This window comes from Peromyscus californicus, unplaced genomic scaffold (assembly GCF_007827085.1).
Source record: "Peromyscus californicus insignis strain IS unplaced genomic scaffold, ASM782708v3 Scaffold_16__1_contigs__length_79575227, whole genome shotgun sequence".
Taxonomy (NCBI): domain Eukaryota; kingdom Metazoa; phylum Chordata; class Mammalia; order Rodentia; family Cricetidae; genus Peromyscus; species Peromyscus californicus.
This window is the reverse complement of record NW_026294458.1, coordinates 3,281,030-3,302,924: the sequence shown is the minus strand read 5'-3', so window position 1 is coordinate 3,302,924 and position 21,895 is coordinate 3,281,030. Positions and strand designations below refer to the sequence as shown.

Genomic DNA, 21,895 nt, shown 5'->3' with positions numbered 1-21,895 from the left:
TACAGTGAGTTACAGTATAGCCAGAGCTCCATAGATCCTGCCTTAAGAAGTTAAAAAAATCATTTTACTCCCCCCCTTTTTCTTGGTGCTGAGACTTAAATTCAGGACCTCATATATTCTTTTTTTTTTTTTTTTTTTTTTTTTTGGTTTTTTGAGACAGGGTTTCTCTGTGTAGCTTTGCGCCTCTCCTGGGACTCACTTGGTAGTCTAGGCTGGCCTCGAACTCACAGAGATCCGCCTGTCTCTGCCTCCCGAGTGCTGGGATTAAAGGCGTGCGCCACCACCGCCCGGCTAGACCTCATATATTCTTAAGCACAAGCCATACCCTAAACTACACTTCTCTCTTCCCGCCCTGTCCCAAAAGATGCAATTTATTGCATAAAAATTATACTGCAGAGAAGATGTTTAAAAGATTGAGGAAAATGGAGAAAAGGAGCCCAGTAGGTGTGGTAGTTTGTAACTGGCCCTCACAAGCTCGTAGGGAGTGGCATTATTAGATGTGGCTTTGTTGGGAGTTAGACATGGAGAAAGTGTGTCATCGTGGGGCAGGCTTTGAGGTTTCCTATGCTCAAGATACCGCCCAGTGTCACAGTCCATTTCCTGTTGCCTTTTGATCAAGATGTAGCCAGCACCATGTCTGCCTTCACACCAAAATGATGATAATGGACTGAACCTTTGAAACTATAAGCTATCACCTCAATTAAATGTTTTCCTTCTGAGACCTACCGAGATCATGGTGTTCTTCACAGTAATAGAAACCCTAATTAAGACAAGCTGGTAAAGTACATGCCACACAGACATGGCAATCCGAGTTCAGATCCTCAGCACACACACAAGAAGCCAGGTACGGTGGTGTGTGCTAATTATCTCAGTCCTGGGAAGGTGGAGACAGGCAGACTCCTGGGAATGGCAGGCTAGTCATTCTAATCCAACAGTCGAGTCCCAGGTTTCAGGAAGAAATCCTGTTTCAAAAAAAAAAAAAAAAAAAAAAAAGTAGGGGGCTGGAGAGATGGTTCTACAGTTAAGAATGCTTGCTGCTCTTTCAGAGCACCTGAGCATCCATACTAGGTGGCTCATAAACACCTTTATTAAACATCCAGGGGACCAAATACCCAACTTTTGACTACCATGTGCAGCCATATACCTGTGGCATTAACTAATACAGACACAGACATAAAAAACTAATCTTTGAGTGGTGGTGGTATGCACCTTTAATCCCAGCACTTGGGAGGCAGAGGCAGGCAGATCTCTGAGTTCAAGGCCAGCCTGGTCTACAGAGTGAGTTCCAGGACAGCCATGGCCACACAAGAGCAAGATCAAGGACAGGCACCAAAGCTACACAGAGAAACCTTGTCTCAAAAAAACCAAAAACCAAAACCAAAACGAAAAAAAAAAAAACAAAAACCAAAAACCAAAAACCAACCAACAAGAACATGCACCCCTACACACATTGAGCTGTGATATAAAATTAAGGGGCTAGTTTCCTTTACAGTTTGTGGCTGATAATGAAGGCAACTCCAAGGGAAATATTCCCAACAGGTTTCGATTAATGACATTATCTTTAGAACAAATGCCCAGCCTTCCACAATCTCCCTGTGTTTTAGTATAGAATTCCTGATTATGTTTAGCTTTTTTTCTCTATCCTCTCTAGCTATCTGTCATGCAGTCATACCTCACGGCAAAGACTCAGTAATATTTGTCTAAATAAAGTGGTTATGTCAAAGTACCACATACTGTACACAACATTAAGCAACCAAAATGCTACCTATCAACTGTGAATGGATTATTTTTAGAGGAAGCCATTAAGCTGTTCTCTAAGCCTCCCATTTTGGTGAACTTTAATTATATGAACACAAAACTACAGTACTTCATCTCACAGATAAAAATTAACTTGTCTTCAGATGCTAAACAAGTTAGACTGATCCAAATTATTGTTCCAAAAATAAGCAGGTAGATGATAATGACTGCTTTACAAGTATCCCTTACTTTAACTTGGCTCTCTCATAGAGCACTAAGCCACAGCAACTGGATTTTTGTCCTTTTCTTTTCTTTTTAAAGCGAGCTCCAACCATTAAATGAAGAAATGAAAGAATAAAAGCTAGCCTAAAGCCATTTTGGCTCTGAAACCAACAGTAATAAGTACTTTGGATCTACTCAAATGATTAGTGTGTATGCTCCAATACCTGACAGGTACTGTATGTAAAATGTGATGCCATATGTAACCTCTAGAGAAAGGTGCTCTAGAGCCCAGAGCACACACACAAATGTTGATGACTACAGATGCATTTTTCAAGGTCTTCTGGCTTTAAAAATCTTCTACTTTTTTTTTAAGATTTATGCACCAGGCATGGTGATGCATATCTTTAATCCCTACACTTGGGAGACAGAGGCAGGTTTATCTCTGTGAGTTTGAGGTCAGCCCAGTCTATATAGTGAGTTCCAGAAAGCCAGGACTGCACAGTAAAACTCTGTCTCAAACAAAAACACCCCCACACTTGCCAAAAACCAAACAGAAAGATTTATTTACTTATTACTTGTATGTGCATGTGCAGTGTGTATCTTCATGAGCTAATGTGCACAACAAGCATGAAGGAACTCAGAGGCCAGAAGTAGAAACTGGATCTCCTAGAACAAGAATCACAGACAATTTTGAGTCACCATATGGGTGATGGGAACTGATGCTGGGTCCCCTCCTCGAGAACAGCCAGTGCTCTTAACACTAAGCCCCCAAAATCTTGCTATTTATTACATTTTCCAATGTCGTAATTTAAAAAAGAACTAATTTGTCAGAAGAAAGCACAGCATTCCTATCAAAAAATCTGAGTTTTAGTCCTGACCTAGATACTGCTAAGTTACAAAATAAGAAAACCCTGCCCACACACTAAAACTGGAACAATACAGGGAATATCAGCACGGTACCTGCACAAAGATGACATACAAGCTCAGGAAGCCACCCAATCTGTGACAGCTATTCTTGTCAACCTGACCACATCTGGAACTAACACCCATGTGGCTGGGCACACCTGGGAGGGATGAATTCCCACCTTTGATCTGGGTCACACCTTCTGCTGGCAGCATACATAAGGACATGGAGGAAGGAAGCTTGTTCTCCTTTTCACTGGCAGTCCATCCTTTCACTGCATTAGGGCCTCCAGCCCCAGGAGGATGGGAACACCTATTGGATTCTTAGAGCCAGCCACTGTTGGGACAGTCGGATCACAACCTGTAAGCCATTCTAATAAATCCCATGTGCATGAGAGTGAGAGAGAGAGTGAGAGACAGAGACTGATTTTCATTCAATCAGTTTTCTTTCTCTAGAGAACCCTAACTAATACACCACCTAAATGCCCATGCACTGGACAGAAGCTAAATACATTACTGTGAATTCACATGTGGCGTATCCTGCAGCTGGCAAATAAATGAGGAAGACAGGTGTGGGGGTCCATGTTTCTAATTCTAAGAGTTGGGAGGTAGAGGCAAAAGGATCAATTACTTAGCAGTTTGAGGCTAGCCTGGGCTACATAGTGATACCATGTCTCAAAAACAAAAAACAGAAAAGAATCTGAACAGTAAGTGACAGAACTGGATCACAGTCTGTAGACTAAAACAGGGCAGACAGACAAACACAGATAGTGAGGAGCCACACTGTGAGAGGATTACAGACAAGGGGGAAATCGGACACTGTGCAGTGTTAGCACCTGAGTGCTGGGATCAAAGGTGTGTACCACCATACCTAGCTGTAATAGTTCTTAATGAAGCTTGCTTCTACTTTGTATCTTTTCATAATAATTAAATAGAGATTAATACCCTATTTCTTTCCTCCTCCTCCTCCTCCTCCTCCTCCTCCTCCTCCTCCTCTTCTTCTTCTTTCCTGAGACAGAGTTTCTCTGTGTAGCTTTGTGCCTTTCCTGGAACTCACTCTGTAGTCCAGGCTGGCCTTGAACTCAGAGATCCGCCTGGCTCTGCCTCTCGAGTGCTGGGATTAAAGGTGTGCGCCACCAACGCCTGGCTTAATACCCTATTTCTAATGGATAAATGGCCCAATTATTTGAATATGGTCCAAATACTAGATAAAAACATAAAACTTAGTAAAGCTTTACAAATAAGTAATTCCCCACTAAGGCAATCCTAACTACCTGATCCTATCAAACTCTTAAAAAAAAAAAAAAAAAAAAGGCTCATATACATATAATCTCCTAGGCTGGTCTCAACTTCTACAAGCCAAGGATGTCTTGAACTTCTAATCCTCCTGCCTTGACATCTTGAGCGTAGGAATTACAGGTGTGCAGCATGGTGTCCAGTTTACACAATGTGAACCTGGTGCTTTGTACATTCAGGGTAAGCACTCTACCAACCCAGCTCTGTCCTCAGACATTTATTTCTTTTTTTTGTTTTTTTGTTTTTTGTTTTTTTTTTTTAAAGATTTATTTATTTATTATGTATACAGCATGTATGACTGCAGGCCAGAAGAGGGCACTAGATCTCATTACAAGTGGTTGTGAGCCACCATGTGGTTGCTGGGAATTGAACTCAGGACCTCTGGAAGAGCAGTCAGTGCTCTTAACCTCTGAGCCATCTCTGCAGCCCTCAGACATTTATTTCAAAGTAAAAGAAAACCTATCAAGGGGGAATAAGGAAGCACAGATACTACTGAAAGGTTTAAGCACCATAAATGCAAACCGTTCCTATATGTAGGGCAATCTAGTCACACACTACAAACACTTTTTTATTTGACCTGGACATTCCGTTTCAGAGCAGACTCAGGGAGAGATGTTGTACTAAGAAACGTTTATAACTGCATCATTTAAAAGTATCCAAGCAGTCGGGCATAGCATCTGACACCTTTAATCCTAGCACTGAGAGGCAGAGGCAGGAGGATCTCTGAGTTGGAGGCCGGGCTGGTCTACAGAGCGAGTTCTAGGACAGCCAGGGATTCACAGAGAGACCCTGTCTCAGAAAAACCAAAACAAAACAAAACAAAACAAAAAAAAAAGTGGAGCAACAGGAAGTCAAACAAATGAGGGGCAGTCAATTTATTTTAAATAAAATTTAACTTTAGGTTGCGGGTACATGTCACAGGTAACTCGTAGATATATGAAAGTTAGTAGCACACAATCATATAGTGTAAGCAGTACACAGGGTGAAAAACAACAACAAAAATAAAATACAAACCAACCAACCAACCAACCAAGGGGCTAGTTAAGACGGCTCAGCGGACAAAGGCGCTCGCTGGCAAACCAAGCCTGAAGACCTGAGTTCAATCCCAGGGACCCACATGGTAGAAGAAGAGAAGAGTATCCCAAGTTCTACCTTCACTTCCCATCCCACAGGGTGAGTAAATAAAGAAAATCAACACCAACAATTAGATAAAGTAAAAACTAAATGGACTAAGTAAAATAAAAACAAGTAAACAAACTTAACACCACCAGCCTAACCATACTGAGATCAGTTACTTCAGCCTGAAGTGAGAAGGGAAAACAATAAACAGGAACCTAAAGAAGAGAGGAGTTGAAGCAATAACTGCCTTAGACTGCAGCGCTATCAGCACTGTGCGCAACAGGACAGCGCTGTGCGACACAGCGGCACCCAATGAATGAAGCTGGGTATGGTGGCCTAGGCCTTTAATCCATCACTCTAGGAGGTAGAGACAGGTGGTTCTCTACTGAGTTCAAGGCCAGCCTGGCCTACATGGTGAACTGCAAGACCAGACAAGGCTGTAATAGTGAGACCATGCCTTAAAAAACAAAAAAAGCAAGCACAACAATCAGCCAGGTTGATGGCTGTTGTGTAGCAGTTTCCTTGAGATTGTAACCCTGCATCCTGTAGGGAAGCTCCTTGGACAGGAAGGGAAACAACTCAAGGGAACTTCAGGAAGTCACTGAAACTGACCAGATTCACCAGGCCCCTCCTCGCCAGAATAAGAAATAAAAGATGAGTGTGGGGGTTGGGTATTTAGCTCAGTGGTAGAGCACTTGCCTAGCAAGCTCAAGGCCCTGGGTTCAGTCCTCAGCTCTGAAAAAAAAAGAGAGAGAGAGAGAGAGAGAGAGAGTCCTTGTGAGGCTAGTGAACAGATCTGCAAAGAAAACTGAGACAAGATCAGCTGCCTGGAAGACACAGAAACTTGCCAGATACCTAGAAGACATTAGACCAGCTGAGGCACCTGGTCTCCAACCTGATTGAGCTGCCTGCAGGCTGTCCAGTATGCTCCAGGTTCCTAGGTTTGTGAACTGTCACCTGTATTGGAGTGGACTTTGGTGCTGCAGCTGTCTTTGAGTCATTCCTGCTCCTGTAAGCAACCCCTCACCCATATTCCTGTAAGTAGCCCCAATAGAACTCATTGGTTCACCTAGTTGGATTTCTGAGGTGAGTAGATGTGTATCTTTCATCTCCTCAGGAAAAGTTTTGTCATACAATGGTGGCCCATTCCTATAATCCCAGCAATCTTGGCAGTGGAAGTAGTTCAAGGTCATCCTAAGCTAGCCTGAGCTATATATGATGCCCTGTCTCAACATAACCCTCACCTACCCCTCCAACCAACCAAAACTACCCATAAAGGGTCACAGACTTTGAAAAGAACAGAGGTATCTCATGGAAAGATGTGGAGGCAACTTTTTATAAAGGAAATTGCTTTTATCATAAAATGCTCCAGGAAAGAGAGAGGGAGAGAGAGAGAGAGAGAGAGAGAGAGAGAGAGAGAGAGAGAGAGAGAGAGAGAGAAAGGGAGGTTTGCCTTAGATAGAGGAAAAAGGAGTTAAGAAAAAATACCCACTCAAAAAGATCAAAATGGAGACAGACTGTAAGGGAGCGTGCATGGTTCAACTGAGAATGGGTGGTGTTGGTGGAGACATGTTGTTACAGCAAGAATCAAGTTCAGGTGGAACAGTACAGATCATCCCTGAGAGATGACAATAGGTAGGATCTGGGAAAGTTCAAGACTAGATCAACAGGCTGGAAGGATGGTTCAGTGTTTAAGAGTACTAAATGTTCTTCCAGAGAACTCAGGCTGGACTCCCAGCACTCACATGGTGCCTCACAACTATCTGTAACCCCAGTCTCAGGGGATCTGACACTGTCTCACCTCTAAGGGTACTGCACATATATGGTACACAGACATATATGCAGGTAAAACACCCATAAACATAAAAGTCAAATGAAAAAATTAGGAAACTATTTTACTACACAGGTAATGTGTACTAAAAGGTCATTTTCATACAAGGGTATGTTTTATGATGTTAAGCAAACCCAGTGCCCCACACCCTACCCTCTGCCTCCTCCTTCCTTCCCCTTCCCACTGGTCATGTTTCCCTTCTCCAGACAGTTCTGCTTTGCTTCTACTTTCATGTCAATATACAATGCATGATGGATGGCCTGCAGAAAATTAAGAACCACAAATGATTAAAAAAAAAAACTCATTTGGGAATGGCTTAATTTGCTTAATGATTATCTCCAGTTGCATTTAAAAGGGAATTCTGACACAGGCTACAGCATGCATAACTAAATGAGGCGATTAAGACAAAGAAAAATGAAGTAAATCAGTCATAAGAAGCCAAATTCATATAAAGCAGAATGATAATTGCCAGGGACTAAAGAAAGGGAGGAATGGAGAGTAGTGTTTTAATGGGTATATGGTTTCAGCTTTGCAAAAGGAAGAAAATCCTGGAAGAAACATACTCAAATTACTGAACAATATACTTAATAGTTAAGATGCCAAGACAATCGGTTTTTTTTAAAGATTTATTATTTTATTATGTGTATCCATGTACCATATTTCAGAAGGAATGCTTGTAGTATTAACACAACTCCATGCAGTTAAAAGGGAGGTTTATTTTGTGGGGTAACTTACAAGAAAAGGGATAGGTTACAGGGTCCGGGAAAGGTGTAGCACAGTCCAGCAGTGTTCTCTGGAAAACTCTGCTCGGGCTACTTCCAGCTTCCAGAATCCAGGAACCAAGAGAGCTGGCACATCCGGATCTCGGGTCTCAAGGGCTCCTGTCTCAGTCCCACCTTGTAGGTGTGACAGTTACCGAAGCCTCAATGAGGGTAGTACTTCATGTCAAAGCTGTAACAGCTACCCACTACAAGAAGGGGGCATCAGCCGGGCGGTGGTGGCGCACGCCTTTAATCCCAGCACTCGGGAGGCAGAGCCAGGTGGATCTCTGTGAGTTCGAGGCCAGCCTGGGCTACCAAGTGAGCTCCAGGAAAAGGCGCAAAGCTACACAGAGAAACCCTGTCTCAAAAAAAAAAAAAAAAAAAAAAAAAAAAAAAAAAAAAAAAAGAAGAAGGGGGCATCAGATCCCCTAAAATTGGAATTACAGATGGTTGTGAACCACCATGTAGGTGCTAGGAACTGAACCCAGGTCCTCTGGAAGAGTAGTCAGTGCTATTTAACAGCTGAGCCATCACTCCAGCCCTGCCAGATGTTGAGTTGAAGGTCAGCTTGGGCTACAAAGTCAGACCTTATTTCAAAAGAGTAGGAGTAAGATGATGGTTCCCACCCACTCCCAAGACAGGGTAACTCTGTGTAACCATGGCTCTCCTGGAACTCAGGCTGGCTTCAAATTCAGAGATTTGCGTGTCTCTGCCTCCCAAGTGCTGGGACTAAAGTGGTATGTGTTACCACTGCCCAGCCAAAATAGTGAATTTTCAATGTCTTTTACAACAGTTTTTAAAAGCCTTCATGAAGTTACCTATGTTCATAAACATTAATTAGACTACATACCAGTCATTTGCTTTCATTTCTAGCCTTAATCTCAAGACATAGTAATTTAGCTGATGCAATCATTTCCATACTTAAAAGGTATAAATATATCTCACCCAGGAGAAAAGAGGCTAAGGTTACAGCAGTAAACGCTTGCAATCCCATCATTCAGGAGAGATCCAGGTCATCCTGGGCTATTGTGTAAGAAAGACTCTGTCTCAAACACAGTCTCTAAGTCACCCAGTGTTGAATGAAGACCAGAGCTGTGATTCCAAAAGTGGTGTCATAAAAACAATACATAAGACGTATTTCCTGTTTGAAGAAGGTTGCAAGGAAGTGAACAGAAGTATCAGGACACCTCAAGGCACTATCACTAACACTGTCATACTTCCTTGAGTATTGTATATTATGCATGCATTAGCTGTTGGCGATGAAACAAGAACAAATAGGTAAGGAACTTACAAGAAGATACATGGTTCATCTCCAGCTGACTTGCAAGCATATCACAGCTTCCCCCAAATTTCTTCACTTCTTCACTCTAATCCCTCATGCAATTGTGACAGACACTCAACTGATACTTCTCTTACATACACTCAGTTTGACCAGATTTTAGTGTAAAATGAAGCCCCAGGCAAAAGACCCACACCCATGTTTAAATATTACAAGGCTGTTTAGAACTTTGTGATCCTAGGGTTGTTTGGGCATGGCTAAAACATGTTGGTAAAGTGTTTGCTACACAAGCCTGAGGACCTTTATTCAATCAAGCCTGAGGACCCACTCCATGTAAAAAGGGCAGGGGTAGCAGTGAACACCTGTTATCCAAGCAACAGAGACAAAGGATCCCTGAGGCTTACTGGCCAGCCAGTCTAGCTGGATTGGTTAGCTACAGGTTTAGTGAGAGACCCTGTCTCAAAAACTAAGATGGAGAGCCATAGAGGAGGACACACAATGTTGACTTCTGGCCTCCACAGGCACATACATAGGCACACACAAATTCCACAGCTAAAAATGTCACTAGAGAGCATCTAAAACCTATAACAGAGATTTCCCCACTTTGCTGAAACCCATCTATCTGATGTTCACACTTGTATATTTGGGAAACACTGTGATCTGGGCCAGGGAGGTGGCTGTGCTAGTAAATATATTTGCTCCCTAACCCAGTGACCTGAGTTTGAGCCCCAGAGCCCATATGGTAAAAGGAAAGAACCAACTCCCACAAATTGTCTTCTCACCTCTATACACATACCATTGTATGCATGTACCCACCTAAAATTTAAAGCGCAGAGTTATGATTTCCTTTTGTTCTGTAACTATAAAAACCATGAAATGTTTCCACATTGGAACACGGTATTGGGGTAACCTGCATCTGTGTTCCTGGGCCAAGGACATTCATATTTAACCCAAGAATAAACTGTTACTTCCTGTGAGGTGAGTGTTCTGTGTCCACAGCAGTAGTGTATCTTCCCCCACAGAACTTTCTTTTCTGTACCTAAGGGGGAAAGAGCTCATCTGTTCTTCCCACCAGTAATCTTGTAGTGTACAGATGTCCATCAAACCATGGAGGCTCAGTATAAGCCAGAGGCCTGGTTCCTGCTGCCCACAGTTACCCTTCCTCTAATACTGTCAAGGTAGCCAACAAAAAATTAGAGATTTCTCCATCTGGTACAAACAGCTCTTATAAATGTTTTATCTCTCACTGATGAACTACTCAAATGAAAGTTCCTTTACTTTAGTCTTAATTATAGCTCAAAGGCTGTTGAGTTTTTTAATCACTATGACAAATACCCAAGAGAAACACGAAGGAGAGACTTACATTAGCTCAGTTTGAATTCCAGTCCAGATCAGAAGTTCTGCTCCAGGACCCTGTGACTGAGGGGAGGTAGAACAGCATTCATCGGCAGGTGGGGGAGGGAGCAAACAAGTGATCTTGACAGGAGGGTTGCGGCACAGCCCCCTTGTAGATCCCCCTACTCCATCCAAGTCACCAACCCTTGGATGGTGCTGTACACATGCAGGTGTGGATCCACCTCTTTGCTAATTCTCCTTGAAACGGCAGGCATTCAAAACCTCACAAAAACACCTAGGGGTGTGTTTTACTCATTTCCTAGGTGTTTCTCAATTCAATCAAGGTGATGACAATAAGGATTAACCATTACAAAAAAGCAAGCAAACAAAAACAAAGAAGTTAATCATCACAAATGCTGACTGTGAAGCCTGCAAGCACACACATTCCCTGTTTCCATTTCATCCTCTACAACTGTGTAACAGAGATAATCGTCTTCCCTACCCATGAAGAGGGTTGAGTTAAGAGCAGTGAAGAAGATATAAAAAGTACAAAGTTTTATGTAAGGGACATTTCATATCACTATACTTTCATATGACATCTTTTATTATCTCCAAGTACACACTCAGGTCTTGTTTTGTGCATATAAGCAATACCAAGTTTGGCACTCGCCACAGAACACAAAGACACTCTCTTTTTCTTTTCCCTATTGAATGCTCACCTGGAAAACTGGTATTCTTCAGGGCAACTGGGGCACTTGGGGGTCACTCTAGAAGTAAAGGCCACAGCAATCAAAGAAGCCAGATAAACTTGGGTTTTCAAGAAATCTATTAGGGCAGAGGGGAAAACACTCAGACACAGACTTTTTTCTAAAGCTCCTGAAGTGTGTTTTACTCATTTCCTAGGCGTTTCTCAATGTCATCAAGAACTTTCTTTTCTGGGCAGGTGAAAATACTTGCTGCACAAGCTAACAACCCGAGTTCGCTCGCTCAACTCTATTGGAAAGAAAGAATTCACTCTCAAGGATTGTCCTCTGACCCCTACACACAGAGCTAATTTTTAAAAAAGAGATTATTTCTTCTGGTCCTAGTGCTAAGGTGACAGAAACAGTCACTGAAGTACGTCTGGGCCTAAGAACCTTAATAAATACCTCTGACTTTCAGATGTATAGAAGGCTGTACCCTTAGGAGCAATGGTAAAAATCGAAAGTAGACAAAGCTGTATGAAAACTGCAACCAAGCTTTAAATCAGTTCAATCTCCGACTGGACTAAGGTGATGTTATTTCTTACTCTATCTGCCTGTCAGAGGCTTGAGTAAACCTCTGGAGGAAGAGAATGCCATCCAGGGCCTCCATACACAGTTATCTAGCATTCACCTAATTATCAACCATGCAAAGAAACAGAAACAACGCAAGAAGGACAGTAGAAACATCTACAGAGGATTCATTACATGTGAACTTTTTTTTTTTTTTTTGTTTTTCGAGACAGGGTTTTCCTGTGTAGCTTTGCGCCTTTCCTGGAACTCACTTGGTAGCCCAGGCTGGCCTGGAACTCACAGAGATCCGCCTGGCTCTGCCTCCCGAGTGCTGGGATTAAAGGCGTGCGCCACCACCGCACATGTGAACTTTTAAATAGCTGTGACTGATATGCTTAATAGACAAAATGCTCAATTCCACCTGAGAACTGAAATCTCTAACTACAATAAAAAAGATCCTATTAAGAGTAAGGAAAAGTGCCAGGTGGTGGTGGCGCACACCTTTAATCCCAGCACTCGGGAGGCAGAGCCAGGCGGATCTCTGTGAGTTCGAGGCCAGCCTGGGCTACCAAGTGAGTCCCAGGAAAGGCGCAAAGCTACACAGAGAAACCCTGTCTCGAGGAAAGAAAAAAAAAAGAGTAAGGAAAAGTAACTCAATCTAATTTGCTCTCCTTCACTTGCCCTATTGCTTAACCATGCTCTGCTCACAGGGATAACTTAACTGCTGTCTCTTCTAGCAAGCAGGTTCAGTCCGCAAGGGAGGTCAGCCACTTTGTGTGGCTATGGGACCACCATACAGACTCAAACTCAAGAGTTCTTATGAGCTGTGGGCTGCAGGACACAATCTGTATAGTCTGCTGGTTACACAGAGAAAACACACGTTCAGAGAGCTGTCCCTTCTGGGTGCTATGGAAGAGTCATCTAGTTTAGCTGAGAAATACTTCACAGATGTAGATGGTAACACAGATGAAGATTACTGGGGAAATGTTGTGCTGTGTGGTTTAATTTTGAGAAAGAGAAGTCTGAAGTAAAAATGGCACAGATTTATTTTCTTAAGATCCAGGAACAGAAGTTGAAGTTCAGGATGACACTGGAAATCAGGGTTCAGTAGATTTAGGTTCTAATAGAAGGATTAAAAATTTTATCTAAACAGCCGGGCGGTGGTGGCGCACGCCTTTAATCCCAGCACTCGGGAGGCAGAGCCAGGCGGATCTCTGTGAGTTCGAGGCCAGCCTGGACTACCAAGTGAGTTCCAGGAGAGGCGCAAAGCTACACAGAGAAACCCTGTCTCGAAAAACCAAAAAAAAAAAAAAAAAAAAAAAAATTTTATCTAAACAGAAAATGAAAAAAAATTTTCTTAATACTGAAGTGTTCTGATGTTTCAATACTGTAAACATACAGCTTAATCGTCTAGAAAGTATTTCATAAAGGTACCTGTTAGGATCTGTGTTAGTTAAGGTTTCTACTGTGAAGAGACACCATGACCACAGCAACTCTTATAAAGGAAAGCATTTAGTTGAGGTGGTAGCTTACAGTCTCAGGAGTTCAGTCCATTATCATCATGGCGGGTAGCACAACTGCATGCAGGCAGACACGGTGCTGAAGTAGCTGAGAATCCTACATCTTGTAGGCAACAGGAAGTCAACTTAAGTGTCACACTGAGCAAAGCTAGAGCAAAAGAGACCTCAAAGCCCATCCCCACAGTGACACACTTCCTCCAACAAGACCACACCTACTCTAACAAGGCTACATCTTCTAATAGTGCCACTCCCTATGAGATTATAGGGGCTAATTACATTCATACTACCACAGGATATTTGTGTTTTATGCAACTGATGGCTGCATGTAGAACTGTGTTGTACTATAGTACAATTGTTTGAGTTACATTTATTGGGTGACGTGTTGACACACACCTTTAATTTCAGCACTCTGAGTTTCAGGCCAGTCAGGACTATATAGTAAGACCCTGTCTCAAAAAAAAAAAAAAAAAAAAAAAAAAAAAAAAAAAGGCAAAATGAAAACAAACAACCTCAAAACAAGAAAGTGTTTTATTTATTTGGGGGAGGGGCACACATGGAGGACACATGGAGGTCAGGGGTCAATTTGCAAGAACAAATTCTTTCCACTATGTGGGTCTGAGGGAATTGAACTCAGGCCATTAGGCTCAGTGGCAAGTGCCTTAACTGCCGATTATCTTACTGGCCTAACACAAAATGTTTTCTAAACAAAGGTACAATTATAAATATGAAAATTCATTATTTAAAGCATGATACCCCTTAACTAAACAAAGGTACAATTATAAATATGAAAATTCATTATTTAAAGCATGATACCCCTTAAGCAAAAGAAAGGAAAACAGGCTGGGCGGTGGTGGCGCACGCCTTTAATCCCAGCACTCGGGAGGCAGAGCCAGGCGGATCTCTGTGAGTTCGAGGCCAGCCTGGTCTCCAAAGCGAGTTCCAGGAAAGGCGCAAAGCTACACAGAGAAACCCTGTCTCAAAAAAAAAAAAAAAAAAAAAAAAAAAAAACAAAGCAAAGGGAATCAGAATGGAGAAAATACTTGCACTATGCACACAGTGTTATGGTGGAGGGCGGGAACTCAGTCAAGCGACTGCTGCACAAGCAGAAGGACCTTAGTTTGATCCACAGAAGTCATGGAAAAGCAAGGCACGGTGGCAGAAACAGGAGCATCAGTGGTGCTTACTGGCCAGCTAGCCTAGCTAATTGGTGAGTCCCAGATATCAGTGACCGGTATAACCCTGCCTCAAAGAAATGAAGGTGGGCAGCTCCTGAGGAATTTCACCCAAGGTTGACCTCTGGACTGGAGTCCAACATGTGTGCAACACACACCACAAACAAACAAACAAACAACTTCACAGCAAGAAGTGGCAAAACCAAGTGTGGCTGAGTAGAACTGCACGTCTAGTGGGAGTCTAGTAAAATCTAACCACTTTGGAAACCTCTGAAACTTATGCATTGCTAGTCACACAACTGTTCTGTTCTTATAGTCATACACACAACTCGTGTATATGAGAAATGTGTACACATTCACCAAACACACTTAAAATGACCAGTGAAGCACCATTAATTACCAACTGAGAATAAGTGGGGTGTGGTGGCACGTACCTTTAATCTCAGGCCATGGAAAGCAGAGGCAGGCAGACCTCTGAGTTTGGGGCTAGTCTGGTTTACACAGTGAATTCCAGGACAGCCAGAGCTACATAGTGAGACCCTGTTTGGAACAACAACAACAACAACAACAACAAAAACCCAAACAAACAAAAAAATGAAACAGAGAATAAGGATTGGGAATGTAACTTAGTGTGGTACTTGCCTAGCATTCAAGAAATCCTAAATTAATCCTCAGCACTGCACAAACTGGACATGATGACAACTGTCTTTTATCCCAACATTTAGAAGGTAGAGGCAGGATGATCCAAAGATCAAACTCATTCTTGGCTACACAGAGGGTTCGAGACCAAACTGGGTTACATAAGACCTTGTCTCAATACATTAATAAGAAAATAAATGGGAGCTAAAAACTGGCAACAGACCAAAGGCCTATTCTCAGATTGAAAAAATGAGTTGCCATATACTATTAACACCGTGGTGAAGATGAATCCTCAAACAGGAGCACAATGTTAATCAGGAAAAAAAAAAGGACATAAAACATAAGAGGACATGTTACCTGATTCTATTTATATGAAGTACAAATAAATAAATAACCAAATAAATCTGCTGTTAGATGCCAGTATAGAGGTTCTCTTAAGAGAGTAATGACTGGAAGGAAATTAAGAAGGTGCTGGGGTTCAAACTTGATTTGGAAGTAAGTTATGAGTATGTTCAGTGGGTGAAAATATACCACACTGTAATCATTTTTTTTGAGATTTTACTTATTTTTATTTTATGTGTGTGAGTGTTTGCTGATGTATATCTACGCATCACATCTGTGATACAGAGTGCCTGCAGAGGTCAAAAAGGGTGTATCAGTAGATCCCCTGGGGCCAGAGTTCCAGACTGTTAAAAGCCACCACATGGGTGCTGGGAATGGAACTGAGTCCTCTAAAGAGCAGCCAGTGAGCCTTCTCTCCAGTCCCCTCAAGCTGCAATCTTTGAAACAGCAGGTATTGTAGGAGCCGAAGAGATGACGCAGTGATTGAGGCAACTGGCTGCTCTGGCAGAGGACAGTTTGGCTCCCAGCAGCCCTCATCAGGTGACTCACGGGCCTCGACACTCACTGCACCTGTGCCATGACACATGTGGAGGTCACAGGAGAACTCTGGGCAGTCAGTTCTCTTCTTCACCTTTACATGGTTCAGGGGTCACACTCAGGTCATCACAGGCTTCTAAGTCTCTCAAGCTATAATCCCCAATAAGAGACAAGACTGTAACCAACTTCAGAAGGGGACTGGTCAAGTGCGTCTGTGCACACAGAGGCCAGAAGACAGTCTCAGGCTGAACAATCTCTTCAACCCCTAAAGTACCTATTTCATAATACATGTATTTAATTTATTCTTTAAACAATGGATACATTTGAGTAAAAGCTCAAATTAAAATAACTTCAATAAATACAGGCATAAATAAATTTCTGGAAAAACTATAGTAAAAAGAATCAGAAAGGGGCTACAGAGAGGCTCAGTGGTTAAAAGCACTTGAAGCTCTTACAGGGCTCAGGTTTGGTTCCCAGCACCCATATGGTGCCTCACAACCATCAACTCCAGTTTGAAATCTGATGCCTTCTGACCTCAAAGGGTACTGGGCATGCGTGTGCGTGGACAGATGGATGGATGGATGGACGGACGAACGGACGGACACAGCACTCAGGATTAATTCCCAGCACCCACATAGCAGCTCACAACTGTCTGTAACTCAAGGATCCAACACCCTCATACCAACGCACATAAAAATAAATTTTAAAAAAACTTAAAAAAGAAATAAAGTGAAAACATATAACCATCCAGAAATAATTTTGAATATAAGTAGTTTCATACAAAAATCAAACTACCTGGAAAAACAAAAACCACCCAAGTCCAACCTGTTTTATAAGCAAATTCTATTAAGCTTTTAAGAAATCAATCCATTCTAACTTTACAAAAATAGGAGAATAAGAGAAGGAACATGTCTCCTGCTCTCTGTAAACAAACGAGAAAAACAGTCACTAGTTGGCAATGCTGCTCAGTAGAAGAGAACTTGCCTAACAGGTAAAGGCCCTGGTTGTAATGTAACACACACATGCACATGCACTATTATTTACTAGCAAACTTAAACCAGCACTGTAAAATAATGCATTGTGCATTTCTATAGCTGTAATTAAAAACAGTCAAAGGTGGAAATGCCATCATTCAGAATTTTCTGAAAGTTCAAAAATGTGCTAGGCGGTGGCGGTGGTACATGCCTTTAATCCCAGCACGAAGGAGGCAGAGAGGCAAGTGGGTCTGAGTTTGAGGTTAACCTAGTCTACAAAGTGGGACCCTGACTCAAACAAGCAAAAAAGGGTCTGAAGAGATAACTTGGAAGTTAAGAGCACTACTGCTTTTCCAGAGGACCTTTGGTTCTGGGGTCCCAGAACCCAACCAGGCAGCTCACAACTTGTTTTTGTTTTTGTTTTTTAACTCCAGCTCCAGGGGATCTAACACCTCCAGCCTTTTCAGGCATCCGCACGCTCAGGCAACAATTAAAAATAATAAAAACAAAACAAAACTCCAAAATACTAGGAAAATGTTATCACAGGCAGAATGTCCAGTCAGATGTTGGTGACTTTTTTTTTTTTTTTAAAGGTGTAGGGTGGCGGTTCTCAACCTGGTGGTCAAATGACCTTTCAGAGGGGCTGTCTAGGACCACTGGAAAACAGACATTTACATTATGTTTCATAACAGTAGCAAAATTACAGTTAATGAGGTAGCAATGAAAATAATTTTATGGTTGGGGTCACCACAACACAAGTAGCTGTATTAAGGATTGCAGCATCAGGAAGGTCAAGAACCACTGGGCATCAATCAAATCAGGGGCCTCACAAACATCAGGCAAAAACATCCTACCACTGAGCCAAATCCTCAGCTGTAACAATTTTAATATAGCAGTTAGCGGTTTTGTCACTGATGCGTTAAGTATCCATTTTTTTTTCTTTTTGAGATATGGCCTTGCTCTGCAGCCCATGCTGGTCTCTTTCCTCCACTTCCCAACAGCTGGTAGTGCGACTGTAGCCATGTGCCATGATGGCCTACCATCATACTTTTGACCCTGAAGGAAAAGGTCTAAACTTGTATTTGTTTTAAATCATCTGATTCAAACAATGGAATAGAAACAAAGATGATTTAATGGGAAAATATATAAATTTTAAGATAGATTTTTAACACTTTTAGACTGAAAAGCAAGCAAACATTTTCATATCTGTTGAAGCACAGGACCTGGATTTGGATCTGCTGGTTTCCAGGCCAAAGTTCCTCCAGCTAGCTGTCTTCAAGGCTCCTCTCAAGTTTTGGCAAATAATTTAATTTTTATTAAATTAAAATATTAATATAATTAATATAAAATAAAATAATTTATACAAACACCTTCCTCAGAGTAACTCACAACGTAACTGAAGAGAAACAAAATAACGTTCTTCAAAATAAGTCTGCCAATGATGCCACCTGACCTATTATTTTAGTATGCATTTCTTACCAACATAATTAAAATGCAAGCTCCAAACTCATCAACATTTGATATATTACTAGCAACCTAATGCTTAGATTCCAATCTAGTCTTGCCAATTCAGAATAGAGTACTACATATAACCATCATGGATCTACTCATTCAGTGTGAAACTATTCTGCAGCTTTTTCTAAAACAAAACAAAACAATAAAACCCTGAATTAATTGTTTTTTGAAATGGGCGTGGATACGTGCATGTCACAGCGTATATGTGGAGTCCAGAGGACAATTTGCAGGAGGTGGCTCTCTCTCACCACATGAGTCTCAGGGACCTAATTCAGGTAGTCAGGATTATGCCTGCTGAGCCACCTTTTAGACCCAAATTGCTTGTTAGGTATTTTGTCAGTAACAAGAAAAGAGACAAATGCACCAGGTATTCAAGCACTCAACACTTCACCAACACTCTCGCCAACTCCTCACAACATACAAGTGCTGGATAATTTTCCACAGCCGCATGTAAGTGGACAAAACCCATGCCATTCCTCACTGCACTGAAGAGACACCATAAACAAGCTAAAACGCTGGAGTAAGCGCTACAGCCAGGCATCAGGACACTAACCTTAGAAAGTATGGTCAAGAATGTCTCTTGAGGACTCTGGGGATATGGCTTAATAAGCAGAGTGCTAGCTGAACAAGCATGAGGATCTGAATTCAGGTCCTCAGTGCCCACATAAAAAGCCAGGCGTCGTGACCATGCATACCTGTAACCCCAGCACTTGGGAGGTAGCTTACTGGTCAGCTAATCTAGGCAAATGGATGATCTCCAAGTTCAATGAGACCTTGTCTCAAAAAGAGAGAGAAGGGGGGAGGAGAAAGGAAGAAAGAAAGAAAAAAGGTAAGGCAGAGCCAGGCAGCTCTCTAGTGACTGCTCAGCCTGCTGACTCTTGCAGTATGCTCAGTAAGTCAAACTGTCTCCTCACAAGGGAGTACAACAGAGGAAGACTCCTGACATCAACCTCTGACCTTCACACACTACACAAACTCCCAGGAATGTCTCTTGAGCTGGGTGGAGTTGTTCACGCCTGTAATCCCAGTCAGTATCCAGTAGGCAGAGGCATGGATTACTCCAAGTTTGAGGCTAACCAGGTCTCTATATAGTAAGTTCTTAACCTAAGGCAGTTTCATTATTTATAAATTTTAAAAAGGGCCGGGCGGTGGTGGCGCACGCCTTTAATCCCAGCACTCGGGAGGCAGAGCCAGGCGGATCTCTGTGAGTTCGAGGCCAGCCTGGTCTCCAAAGTGAGTTCCAGGAAAGACGCAAAGCTGCACAGAGAAACCTTGTCTCGAAAAACCAAACAAAATAAAAAAAAAAAAAAAAAAAAAAAGGAACGAGCATGAATGTGAAACTAGGCGAATTAAGACAGGTTCACAACTACAGTCTATGGCTGTGGCAGATTCTGAGACACCACTTTTTAGTTCCTACTATAGGTTCCTGACTCAGAGCCTGCCCTGAGACTTCTCTGTTGCTGTGATAAAACACTGTGACCAAGACAGCTTAAGTAAGAGTTCACTTCAGTTTATGGATTCGGAAGGGTCAAAGTCCACAACGGCAGAGACTGCATGGCTGCAGGCAGCAGGCACGATGGCTGGAACAGCAAGCTGAGAGTTCACATCTTGGACCACAAGCAGGAAACAGGGCACCGTGGGAATGGCACCATGCTCTAAATCCTGAAAGCCCACCTCCAGAGACATACTTCTCCCAACAAAGTCACATCTTCTAAACCTTCCCAAACAATGCCACCCACTGGAAACCAAGTGTTCAAATACACAAGCCTATGGAGAACACTTTCATTCAAACCACCACAGGGACCTTGGAGAATAATCTATTCCACTGACCTCCCCTCCCCCCAATAAACTTATTTATTTTACATCCTGGCCACAGTTTCCCCTCCCTCCTCTCTTCCTAGTCCCCCACTTCCATATTTCCTTTGTTCCCACCCCACAATCCACTCCTCCTCCATTTCTGTTTAGAAAAGGGCAGGCCTCCCATGAGTATCCACAAAATATGGCATATCAAGTTGCAGTAAGACTGAGTACCTCCCATGTACTAAGGCTGGGCAAGGTGACCTGGTATGAGAAGTAAGGTCCCAAAGGCCTGTAAAAGAGTTGGAGACGTCCCTGTTCCCGCTGTAAGAGGACCAAGTTGCACAACTGTAACATATATGCAGAGTGCCTAGGTCATCCTGTGGACTCTAATGCTTTTAAAGTTACTGAATCCTTGCCTTATGCTGCTGGTCTTAATAATCACATGTGGAAGTTAACAGATGACTGAAAGGAAAACAAAGAAGTGGGGAGGAGAAGGGAGAAGAGAGAAGGAAAGTGGGGGTGCTCAATAAGGAGGAGAATGTTGAATTTGAGACTTTCCATGAGGTGAGGCTCTGAAGGCCCTTGGAAAGGCGGCAGTTTGCAAACACCAGACAGAACACATCCTTTCTTCCCCGTCACTGAACAGGACCCCTCTAACTTGGTTGTTTGTAGCTTGCTCTTTCAGTGGTTCTGCTCCCACTTCATAAAGCCGGGAGGCACAATCCCCCTGGCATCTCTCTCCTTGCAGAGTGGGCCATTTCAAAGCTCAGGCAGTCAGTCTTCACTAGTGGAAACAGAAGCAATGAAGCTACTGGACATATTTTTAGGCATCTCTCAGTGTGGGAACCCAAAGAGAAAAAGGAGTAAAAGAGGATTCAGGAAACACATTCAAGAAAATGTTTTCAAAGACTTATTTTTGTGTATTTGTGTGAGAGGACACACATGTGGAGGTGAGCGGACCCAAAGGGCTGGTCCTCTTTGAAGCAGGGTCTTTTATTTGCCACTCTGCTGCATGCATGCTCTAGGTTAGCTGGCCCAGGAGCTTCTGAGGTAATCTTTTGTCTCCACCTCCCATCTCATGTTCAGGGGTGCTCTAATCACAAACATATGCCACCATGTTTGGCTTTTACATGGGTTCCAAAGATCCAAATTCAGGTCATCAGGCTTGCAAAAAACTTTACCCACTGAGACATCTTCCTACCCTTCAACTGTCCCATCCCCCCCCCACCCCATTTTTCTTTTCTCTATTTTTTATTGAGACAAGGTCTCACTATGTAGACAAGGTTGGCTTTGAACTCAGAGAGTTGCTTGCCTTTGCTTCCCAGTGCTGGATTAAAGGTGTGGGCTACCATGCCCAGCTTCAACTGTTTTTTTTTTTTTTTTAATTAATAAGTACATACAGTTGCTGGGGAAACTTGGATGTTCTTCATTAGAACCTATGTAACACCTAAGAACTGAAAACAATCCAAGTAAATTCATGTAACAGTTAATAACTACCAGGAGTACCTTAGGGACTATATCAAAAAGTTTATAACCTGGATTGTTGAGAAACACTGTATTTCTGATGTTTGTGTGACGTTTTCTAGGCTCTAAATATGACCTAAGACTTATTAGTTTAGCAACTAAATCTGAGTTTCTGAATCCCAAGCTGGGTGTGGTG

General features: G+C 42.4%; 1 protein-coding gene and 1 non-coding gene across 3 annotated transcripts in view; one reads left to right on the top strand and one right to left on the bottom strand.

Annotated features, from left to right (window-relative positions):
- The window catches only part of Mapk1 (mitogen-activated protein kinase 1), a 63,739-nt gene that overhangs the window by 35,782 nt on the left and 6,062 nt on the right, over positions 1-21,895 (bottom strand). The window lies entirely within an intron of this gene.
- Positions 2,862-2,964, top strand: LOC128112341 (U6 spliceosomal RNA). The gene has a single exon (XR_008218959.1). It is a non-coding gene; the product is annotated as a U6 spliceosomal RNA (small nuclear RNA).